A 12,607-nucleotide genomic window follows, 5' to 3' on the forward strand; every position below is an offset into this window, starting at 1 on the left:
CCTTCACTAAATATTTCAGAACTTCCTATCTCAGGGTTCGACCAGGTTTCAGTCCCTAGAATAATTTGCGCGCCACACGCTTCCTGGACGCAGTAAATTCTGGAACTTTATTCCAAACGCTCTGAAAATTTACTGCTAATACCTTGATAGCTGAAGTGTCTTTACACCGAGCGCGTCCAGATTTCCCTGCCTGCACGTCGTCTGTCACAGTAGATGAGACGTAAGTCTACTAAATCACGTCTGAAACGTAAACTATTTTCTATTAGTATTTGGTAATTGGTGAGCCTACACAAAACATGCGAGGTTGATTTTCTTTCTCTCAGATCGTTTATGGTCAACCTTATCTCTTCAAAATGTTCAAATGTGTGTGAAATCTTATGGGACTTAACTACTAACGTCGTCAGTCCCTAAGCTTACTCATTACTTAACCTAAATTATCCTATGTATAAAGACACACACCCATGCGCGACGGAGGACTCGAATCCCCGACGGGCCCAGCAGCACAGTCCATGACTGAAGCGCCTTACACGGCTCGGAACCTTATCTGTTACTCATTTTTTATCTTGGGTAACAGAGTGCCCCTTACTTTGACTTATCGCTTCTGTGATTGTGATCATGCTACTAGCAGAAATTCTGACTGTGGCGTTCTAGTTCGCAGAGTACTAGACTCCACTCATGGAGGTCCTGGGCACAGCTGTAGGTTAAGGCAGCAATTTTTACTCGTTCTGGGTCACGTCTGCTCAGTTTGCTGTTAAATTGAGTGGCAGGTGAAAGACGACCAGGGTGAGGGGGCTACGACACATCCCGCTCCTAGTTCCGTGGTGAACGGAACGTCTGCACTCTACCTGCAGTCAGGTCGATAGTTCGATTACGGGGTTTGGGCCTCAGATGTTACCTTCGACTTTTCTAATAAAAGTTAAGGGTTTGGCCGGAGTATTACATGAAGGGTAGTTCAGATTCGACGACCCACTAAAATATGGACGTACAGATACAAGAAACTCACTCAGTTCATGCAACAGAAGTGATATGAGTGGTATACTTGACAGGTTATTGGACAGGCTGCCATACTTACTCATCAGGGGAAGTATCACACAATAATTGTTATAATGCATGAAAGTCCACTAAGTGAAATGGGTTAAGAGTCAGTTGTTAACATAAGTTTAGTATACTTCTTTAGAATATAAAGTTCTTGTGATCTAGAAAACATAAGCTCGCATTAGAGGGAAAGAATCCGTCGAGTGATGCTGCGACGATACTTTAAGTTTTAGGTTTGCTGTGCAGAACTGTAGCAGTATGAATGTCTCAGAGGTCTAGTAGCAGTCGTACGTCGGAGACATCATCTGAATATTTACGTATGGAGTTGTCATAACGAGAACAACAACTTCCTTAAACGATTTGTTCGTCGACAAGTGGCAGACTTCCGTAAAACATCTGGAATTCTAGCACTGAGGAACATTTGTAATATGTGGTGCCAAATTGATGGCTGACATTTCCTGGTGACTGACTGTACTCACGGAAACGTATGTTTATTTCGTGCTGGTGGTCCAGAATGTGAGAACTAATGGCCGCTTTGGGTGCTATTTTAAACATCGTCTCCAAATGGAATCAGAAAACCAATCAATGTAGCGCTACTTTTTTGTGGTCAACGTTGCTGTGAACTGGACCTTTTGCAGCACCATTAAGGGACATTATGTTCCCAAGGTAGTGACGTCCCGTTTCGGCTAACATAACATTGCCGGTGCACCTCTCCGAGCGAAAGCGTTAAAGTTCCAACAAATACTTGATTGTATTGCAAATCCCCATCTTAGCCGAAATTAGTTACTTCTTATATCAACTGGATAATGACTTACAATAACCCAAATATGACACGTACATACGTCTGTATAGTGTTATCCAATTATGAACAGTTAGCTTCCTTGCATCACACATAAATCTGAAACGCAAATTTACACATTCCGTAATTATGAAATTTTCTAAATTAATTTTTTTCTTCGAGTGGTCCATATTACCCATTGTAAGTAGTAGTAAAACTTCAGTGCACTGAGTTACTTACGATCGGCTTTCAAGAAACAGGATTGCTCCGGTAATCAGGCGCACCTGGCTCTCGGTCCAAGAACAGACCAAGCCGGGACTAATGAGGAACATCAGCCACCACTGAGGAAGTTTTAACAAGATTGGAGATCCAATCACGAAAATATTGCCGAAGTATGAGGTTGAAACAATCTTCAGACCCACCAAGTAAATAAATAGAGAATGGCAAAAGATGAATGCCATTCATTAGAGGCGCCTGAAGTATATAAAATTCCACGTCGTCGTGATGAAGTGCACATTGGAACCACAGACGGAGTGTTAACGCTCGCCGAGCCGAACACAGAAGGAACTGCCGCCTGCAGTATACTGAGAAACTGGTAATGGCATTACATGTTTTCCGAGATAGGAACCACAAAGTAAAATTCACTGACACCACTCGTGTATAGAGAGCCCATATAAATTTTCAAACACCATACTAATATTAATAGAGAAGAAGATGGTACTTGATACCTTGCGCGGCTAGAGCCGGTATCCATTTCTTGAAGTGTCATCTTTGCATCGAAGTCGCTTTTGCCGGCCGCGTGTCGGATGTTCATCGCGAGTTCGGCTGTTTAAGTCTGCAGCGTTGAGGCAGCAGCTCTCACCGTGTGGTCTTTCGGCAGCGCGCACAACACGGTCGGGAAGGGCCACGTTACATGATGCGCATGCTCATCGCGCATGGTATTACTCGACAGCTGCGGCCGCGGCCGCCGAAAAGGTTTTGGGTTACGGCACGAGGCGTAGTTTTTGGCTTTTCTCGCAACGCAGTGCATGTCGGAAAGAAGAGCTTGCCGGAGTGTCGCCTGCCATTAACCGTTCGCCTGGGCCTATGCTGTGTGTTCGATTTAAACAGATGCAATTGTGTCCTTGTATACATATACAGGGTGAGTCACCTAATATTACCGCTGGATATATTTCGTAAAGCACATCAAATACTGACGAATCGATTCCACACACCGAACGTGAGGAGAGGGGCTAGTGTAATTGGTTAATACAAACCTTAAAAAAATGCACGGAGGTATGTTTCTTTACACAAACCTACGTTTTTTAAATGGAACCCCGTTAGTTTTGTTAGCACATCTGAACATATGAACAAATACGTAATCAGTGCCGTTTGCTGCATTGTAAAATGTTAATTACATCCTGAGATATTGTAACCTAATTTTGCCGCTTGAGTACCACTCCTCCGCTGTTCGATCGTGTGCATCGGAGAGCACCGAATTACGTCGGGATCCAAAGGGAACGGTGATGGACCTTTGGTACAGAAGAGACTGGAACAGCACATTACGTCCACATGCTAACATCTTTTTATTGGTCTTTTTCACTGACGCACATGTACATTACCGTGAGGGGTGAGGTACACGTACGACGGACGTTTCATAGGACGTGGAGGACGCATAAATTGGCCAGCCCATTCTCCTGATCTTACACCTCTGGACTTCTTTCTGTGGGGTATGTTAAAGGAGAATATGTACCGTGATGTGCCTACAACCCCAGAGGATTTGAAACAACGTATTGTGGCAGCCTGCGGCGACATTACACCAGATGTACTGCGGCGTGTACGACATTCATTACGCCAGAGATTGCAATTGTGTGCAGTAGATGATGGCCACCACATTGAACATCTATTGGACTGACATGCCGGGACACACTCTATTCCACTCCGTAATAGAAAACGAAAATTACATGTGTACGTGTACCTCACCCCTCATGGTAATATACATGTGCGTCAGTGAAAAAGACCAATAAAAAGGTGTTAGCATGTGGACGTAATGTGCTTTTCCATTCTCTTCTGCACCTAAGGTCCATCACCGTTCCCTTTGGATCCCTACGTAATTCGGTGCTCTCCGACACACACGATCGAACAGCGGAGGAGTGGTACTCAAGCGTCAACTTTAGCTTACAATATCTCCGGATGTAATTAACATTTTACAATGCAACAACCGGCACTGATTACGTATTTGTTTATATGTTCAGATGTGCTAACAAAACTAACGGGGTTCCATTTAAAAAGACGTAGGTTTGTATTAAAAAACATACTTCCGTGCATTTTTTTATGGTTTGTTTTAACCAATTACACTAGCCCCTCTCCTCACGTTCGGTCTGTGGAATCGATTCGTCAGTATTTAATGTGGTTTACGAAATATATCCAGCGGTAACGTTAGGTGACTCACCCTGTATATTTGTTATTGGTTAATTAATGTTGTCTTCACTGATGAGTCTGACATGTCAAAGTTATGTCGCACGTGACATGATAATGGGGCTTCATCTATTCATCTTGATTCCTACTATTTGATGACGGATCTGCAATGTAAGAAAACCCAGTGGGGTCATTATTGAGTGATGGTATATCAAACATTATTGTAACCTTCGTGATTAAGTACCTAAATTTGCACCTTAATTAACGAGTAACGAAATACAATACTAAGTGTAAAACTACATCAGATTCCATGAAAGTGTAGTTCTGGTGAGCTCTTGCCCGGTTAAGGTAATACTCAGCTGTTGTTCTAACGTTTCCAGGAATATGAGTGTATTGCAATGTTTTAATGAATCCTTAAGGATTGACTTTAAAACGAAAAAAAATTGACGACCCTTCCTGTTTTAATGTTACATTTTATTCTTTTATGTAATATAAATATGCTATTGCAAGTGTGCTGTTGTAGTTGATTTTCGTTTCAGTTGGGCAAAGCGCAATGTATTTCCTCCGGTAGGTGGGACGTGGCACCGGGGCTTGACGAATTGGCTCAAGCATGAGGAACTGTGTTTCGTTAGACCGGCTTTCTGTCTCGATCTCGTCCTTAAGTTGAATACTGACGTTCTCTTTGTTTCTGCCTCTGTCAGGTCGTTAAGCTTGGCAGCTCGTTCCTTCGCCGTCGTGGGGGATGCACCTTTCGCTCTAAATATGAATTTAACCTTGTAAAACTGGGTCACTCTGTAATTAGGGCCCGATCAGATTTGCTGGAGGTTCCGCCTTATTAATTTTGTATTCCTTATCAGTGATTTGTATCATACTTGTACCTTTTAAGCTGACTGTGTAGTTCTTATAAAGGAGCGTTTCATGTGAGTATGTACTCAGGGAATGTTTACATGCTGAGGCGTTGCTTTTTAATAGTTATTTGTTGTTTAATTAGTGCCTACCTGTACTGGCATCAACTGGATTATTCCTTAGTCAGACGTTCCTGTGTCCAGTCTCTTCATAGCCGAGCGTTCAAGTTTTAGAAGTTGCCTTATTGTTACCTGTGTGCACTATGTTATGCCATAATGTTATACCGTAGTATAAATTTATATTGCAGAAGAGAACTCAATGTACAGGATAGTCTTGCGGGTTCAGAGTATGACAAGTTTTGATTGTATTAAGTATTTACACCAGAAGAAGTTTTATTAAAGTTTTATGCATTTATTACGCAGATTTTAACATGGGTTTAAGAAAAAAAATTATTGTGCTTATTAAATTTATCGATTTTGTTGTATTTAAATTGTGCAAGCTAATAAACACTGTTAAACACAAGCGGTGTATGTTTGGCAATTATGGCCCTGCTGTTTCCTGTCGCCTTATTTGATCCAAATTGCTCGTTCCAGTACTGATCAAGATAAAATAATGGATTGCGATCCACTGCCTTTGCTCGAGAATTATGGCGCCATGGCGCCAGCCAGACGTATTTACACGGTTGACTTCACGTGAGGAATGGTGGTAAACTCTATACCGTTTCATAAATTTTTCGGCCTGTCAAAACCAGACTCTCAAAAGTATTCCACATTGCGAGGATCTTTCCGCTCCAGTATCTCCATGATACTGCTATAGCAAAAGTTCTCATGACGAAATTCTAACGCCTAGGAAGAAAACTTCTGCCCTAGCTCCAGAAGATCCAAAATCCCAAATATTCGTCAATTAAGTGGGAACAATGAACTTACCAACGCCTATAAACGGATAGTTGCATTGTTCGAATATGTCAGGGCACTTCAGAAGAAGGAATTCCTGCCACCTCCAGTCTGCAACAAAATAGATTCCGAGAGGGAAAACGATAGAACACCAAAGCCTTCTGGTTAACACTGCATTATAGGATATACTTGACAACTTTCTCAAAACCAGAAGAAGCAGAACTGCTACTTGAGCCCTTGATGCGGTTGCCGTTTCATCTCAAAGACATCAGCTACAGTCGGAAGCGGAACGTCAGGCAGTAGTTTGATGCACCGTCAATGGCTTCTCAACCCACTAGTCTTAACTGACAAACCACTGAGATGGTAATATTAATGGGGAAGTATTTAAGGTGTAAAACATAAAATAAACTGTTGTCTACAGTGGCTTATGTTTATGAGAGATAAGAATAGGTCTGACAATAAACTGCGAATATCATATACAATTCATATCAGATTGTGTCTGATGTTGTTGCGTTATTTGCGAGACACATCGCGTGAAAGTTCATTCCACTCTCAGTTTTCAGGCGAGAGTGGACTCACATACTGCTTCTTTCGGCAGCGTGATGGCGGAGGAATGGCGTTATTATTTGCGTGGTGTGCCAGTGTGCCATTCAACGGCCACAAGATCATCATAGATCTTGAAGTAAACGGTTATATCAACACAGGCGTCCGCAGTGAGGACAATAGAGGGCATTGACGCAGTGCTGCATTCAGGGCTAAAGACTTTCCATCACAGACAAGTATTTAGTGTGATTCTACTGATCCGCAGATTTAAGCTCCTCCTAAATAACTTGAATTGTTTCATTTTTCACACAACTCACGATATATGACAAGTAATTCTCATAATGTGACAGTGGCTCTGGCGCTGCCTTACTAACAATGTATCAGTCGCACTTCTACTACAATGGATCCATTTTTATCCTTATCTGAGGATAAGATGAGCTTCTTCTCCCTGGCCTCCCCCCTCCTCCCAGCCCCCACCATTCGCGCCCTCTCCGACACAAGGCGAGGTCACATCAGGGCACAAAGGGACTATAATTCCAGTATGCCAAGATCTATAGATCCACCTGAACCAATAGGGATCAGGTTTCCCACTCCTTTATTTACTATCCAACTTGTGTGGGTTTCGTGAATCATTGAAGGTCTGTATGGTGTAGTGACAAGATCAGAGTCAATCTCTTTCTAAATAATAACACGCACATGACAGATCTTTGGTTTATTAAAATTATTTTTTACAAAGGATTTCACTTCAAAATGTAATCATTTTTACCTGGGCAGAAAATGTGTATACAAATAAAGATACATCAGAGAGGTATTATTACATTTCCCATTGGTTCATTACATACTTTTATGCCATATATACAATACATACGAAAAGATGAGACCAGCTGGTGAAGAAAAATGTCACAAAGACTCTGACATGTGCATAGTACTCAATCTGTGTATATACACATGCTGACACCTATGACAAATGGTTCATGCTACTATTCCATGCACATATGGTATAAATATATCCACTCTCCTTCTCATTATCACCCAACTGAATGGTGCGTGTAGAGGGTGGTGTCAATCCTATCCCCACATATGAACCATTTGTTGCTACAACATGACAGCTCAACTTTCAGCTGTAGTGCTAAATAGACCTCTTCACACTGTGGCCAAAAGACTACTTTGCGCAACAATTGCGTAGATGAGCCAGTGCCTCTTTGTAATCTTTGATTGACAGAGCGTTTTTGGCTTCACCGTTCACATCTTTATCCATTTTTTGTCTAGAGACTGTATATAAACTAAAGTGTATATGCTCGAGCTGATAGCCACAAACCTTTCAATCTGTGAACCATTCTCCTCGTCCTTCATCAAGAAGAAAACCTTTTTATTTTTGATATATCGTGCTTTAAGGACCATCAGCTTCACATCTGGAAGTATCAAATATTTCAAGGTGGTGCCTTCTTACTTCATATGAATTGCAGCTTTTATATATTTGGAACTTTCTGAAGTAACTTGAGACCAGCTAAGTTTTGTTTAGAAACTCGTAGTGGAAGAGGTACGTGTGAAGTTTAGAATGATTCAGAATGCCCATACCGGTATATACAGGTTTTGCAAACTCCGCTGATTTCTTAGCCACCTCCAGAGCAATTAACCTTTGATGGCGAATAGTGGTCAGCTTAAAGTTTGTCCTGAAGAGGGGATGTCTATCGATTAAATGCCCCCTCAACGAAACATTGCCTGTATTTCGTGACAGTTCTCAAAACTTCCATTCTTTTCCGAAGAATCAAAATATTCAATAATATAAGACAATCCTTTTCGGAATCACATATTGAGGGAACCCTTTTTTGGTACTAACATCCATATAATCTTTCAACCATGGTAACTGTTAGAAAAAGATTGCGCAGACCACTTTGATAAGTCCCATTTGGACACAGAGTCGCTTATGGAGGTTTCTGTAGTGTGTGCTGTATCTCTGGTTGCTGCTCAGGGCTTTTATTAGCATGGGGACAGAACCACTGCATGGGACTAGTCTGTATGGACACAGTAGCAAATCACTGTGAGTGTCATGGAAACGGGAGGTACATGCCATGTGACCCTCCACGATGTATTCCTAACAAGAATTTGCAACCATATCTTGAACTTACTGATGCTTGCAATTTTCCTTTTGTACAGCCCTCGGAACATCCAGTCATCAGTTATTGTTGCATGGTGTGCCAGTTTAGGTTGTCTATATCCATGTGTAGGATGTAACTGGTATCTTCACAAAGTTTGTACTCCTTCTTGCTCATTCACAGGTAATTCACCTTGGTGTACCTGTGCACGCACTGGCAAAGCTCCTCATTAATCACAATATCTAAGAATTGCAGCATATCGATATCACTCAACAGTTAGATATGGGCATGTGTATTTAGTAACATTGCGTAACACGGAAGTCCAGGTGCAGTGTAATAAAATGCAGGCATCAGAGTGTATGTGCCCAAGCACACACAGTTCCTCGAAATCTCAAAATTGTTGGCAGACTTCTTTTTCCATGTATAGTCAGGCATATTCCACTAAAGTAGCGATGCCAAACTGTGCTAAACATTCACAGCAGGAACATACTCCGCATCAGTTACGGCAGTGCCTCTAAGTTAACTGTAAATGTTACTATGTAGGGTAATATGGTTTCGTCGAGTCTCTCCATTGAATCCAGGTATTCATAAGGGAAGGCCCCTCCTACGTCACAAGCTGAACCTTAGCGTCATGCACATGTGCAGCTCCAGTGACAAATATGTCCATCTGACACACTGTCTCATCAGGTTTGTGAAGACGTGTGTGTAGGAAATGTAGGGCAGCCAGGTGGCGGAGCATAATTTTTGGTGTTATTCGTTTGGCGAAGGAAACGTACTTTTCAGTGGTATCAGGAAGGGAACTAAACTTATCTCCTTTAGAACCGAAATTACCCAAGTGTTTAACAGGAAAGTGAGCAACATACTCTCTCAAACTCTGAAAAAAAGTTGGTATGTGTGGTTGCTATTGGTATTTCAAATAGCAAGTATAACGTGCTATGCTGCATAACTTCCCCATTAGATGAAAATGTTCTCTACTTGGTGTTCTCTGCTTTTCTATTCACTGAGAGCCCACGAATATCACAGTCAACTGACTGGTGGTGTAGTATTCCTTCTCCCATGATTTTGTTAAGGGACTCTTGTTTCAATAATCCCAACAACACCCTCTGCAAGTCTTTCGAACTCAATGGCCCGAGCTCTTTTAGAATTATCCCCTACATATGACTGCAATTGTTTTGCACGGGAATCATATGAGTGTACTATTTAACATGTGATCACATTGGGTGCATGTCGTAATTTGAAGCTAGTGTGAGGGGCATTGAGGTTGCCTTCATAATTTGCCACAGGAGCTAGTAGGCACATATATTTTGCAAAAACAACAACAGTGCAGAGCTTCTAGTTGTGGGAATTCGTAAACTTGGAGAATCTTATGCCGCTTTAGGCATGTCTAAGCATACTGGTTCCTGGCAAGTGTAGTCACTTATACCCGCTCGTAGTAAATGAGTTTAACCACCTAAGATAAAAGTAACTTGGCCCATCAAGTTTTTACAGTTGGATAGCAAGTAAGTAGGACGTAATTTTGATCCAGAGACACCATTGCTCCACACAAATCTATGTTTATGGGGCAGTGACTGGCTACCTTGGGAAAACAGAAGCATCCAACTACTTTGCACTTTGCATGTTTTGTGTTCTACAGACTGTGCCCTTCATTATGTTCTTCTTGTAGTTCCGAACTTCTTTCTTTCTGCCTGCAGGTTATAAATATGAACTGAAGAAGAATCTGTATTCACTCTCAAATACTGACAATCTCTCTTACCTGTATTTTCGACATTAATACTTGGTATTTTAGCTACTGTATTAGCTAGAAGTGGGACAATGTTAGAACCCAGTTACTGGACCATATACATATGAGTACAAATCGAGCAGAATACATGGCTGAGTGCCTCAGAGGAGAACAGTGGCCGGCCGAAGTGGCCGTGCGGTTCTAGGCGCAGCAGTCAGGAACCGCGAGACCGCTATGGTCGCAGGTTCGAATCCTGCCTTGGGCATGGATGTGTGGGATGTCCTTATGTTAGTTATGTTTAACTAGTTCTCAGTTATAGGGGACTAATAACCTCAGAAGTTGAGTCCCATAGTGCTCAGAGCCATTTCAACCATTTGAGAACAGTGGTCCAGTATGACACTTCGAAGGTTCTGACCCAGTCTGTAATTGACTCGCCCCATGATATCACTCCATGCATTTTGCATTCTTCAAGTTAAGTATGAATTAAACCATTTGTGCACTGTCCTACTCATACCAGAATACGAAAGCCTATCTAGAAGAATTTCATGATTCACACAGTCAAAAGCCTTTGAGACATCACTAAATATCCCAATGCATTTAATAATTGATCAGTGAAGTTTAAATATCTTTTTCTGCTGAAAAGCCATTCTGCAAATCTAATTTATATTTTAGCACATCATTTTTACAAGTATGTAATGCTTCATTTGCATACATTACTCTTTCAAGAATTTTGGATAATGCTGTCAGAAGTAAGATTTGGTGGTAGTTGTTTGCATCATACCTAACTTCCTTTTTATGCAATGGTTTAACAATAGCTAATTTCAGTCTGTCTGCAAAAATGCCCTGTTACAGTGAGCTGCTAAATACATGACTGAGAATTTTACTTATGTGTTGAGAACAAGCTTTTAGTACTCTGTTGGAAGTGCCATCAATTCCATGTGGGCTTTTAACTCTGAGGATTTTATTATTTTCTTAATTTCAGTGGAAGTTTTGGGCTGAATTTAAATTTTATCAAATTGCATAGGTACTGCCTCTTCCAGATACTCTCTTGCATTTTGTAATGAATAGCTGAATCCTATTTTCTCTACAACACTTAAATAATTATTATTAATATGTTTTGTACTTCTGACGTCCTGTTAACAAACTTTAGATTATGTTTGATCAAAATACTGTCTTCCTGTGTTCTCAGTTGCCCTGTTTCCCTTTTAACAGCAAACTAAATTGTTTTAATTTTGTTATCAGTTGTGGTAATCTTAGACGTAATGTACATACCTCTGAATTTCTTAATGACTTTTCTTAATACAGTGCAGTAGCTTTTATAATGTTTCACTAATTCAGAATAATTACTCCTCCTTGTTGTAAGATAGATTTCCCTTTTCTATTTACAAGATATTTTTGTCCCTTTAGTAAGCTATGGCTTTTTACATGTTTTCTTACAACTCTATTTCACTGTTTCTTCAGGGAAACTGTTTTCAAATATACTCACAAAGGTATCATGAAACAGGTTAAATTTTAAGTTATCACCATGTTCCCCGTGCACCTCATCCCAGTCTAACTTCTGCAAGCTTTCCTTAAGATTTTGAATTCTTAAATCGTTAATTGAATGCACTATTTTAGAGACCTATTTTTCATTATTGTATGGATCTATGTCGTATACCATAACAAGAATGGAAGAATGCAGAAGGTTGAAATTAATGATACAGATAGACTGTTAAAATCAGTAAAGTCCTCTAACTGGGGAGGTATCAAGAATGATGTCCCACATGGGTCTCTTATTGTTCTAAATATATATTAAAGATTTGCTACACTATATTCATAAAGATGCAGAGCTAATTCTTTTTGCTGATGATACAAATACAGTAATCACACTCAACAAGCAGGAATCAGCTGTGGAAATCGTAAATAACGTCTTTCAGAAAATTATTATGTGATTCTCTGTAAATAGACCTTCACTAAATTTAGGGAAAACACAGTGTATAGAATTCAGTACAGTAAATGTCATAATACCATTGTTAAATGTAGACTATGAACAGAACACTGTTGCTAAGGCAGAATACGCAAAATTTCTGGGTGTGTACATTGATGAGAAATTGAATTGGAAGAAGCACATAGATGATCTGCAGAAACAGTTATGTTCAGCTACTTACGCAATTAGTACTAATGCAAATTTTGATGATAAATGTATCAATAAATTAGCCTGCTATGCCTGTTTTCATACACAGATTTTATGTGGCTTCGTAGTTTGGGGCAATTTGTCATTAAGGTAGAAAGTATTCTTTGCACAAAGGCGTATAATCTG

Source organism: Schistocerca piceifrons, chromosome 7 (assembly GCF_021461385.2).
Source record: "Schistocerca piceifrons isolate TAMUIC-IGC-003096 chromosome 7, iqSchPice1.1, whole genome shotgun sequence".
NCBI classification, from domain to species: domain Eukaryota; kingdom Metazoa; phylum Arthropoda; class Insecta; order Orthoptera; family Acrididae; genus Schistocerca; species Schistocerca piceifrons.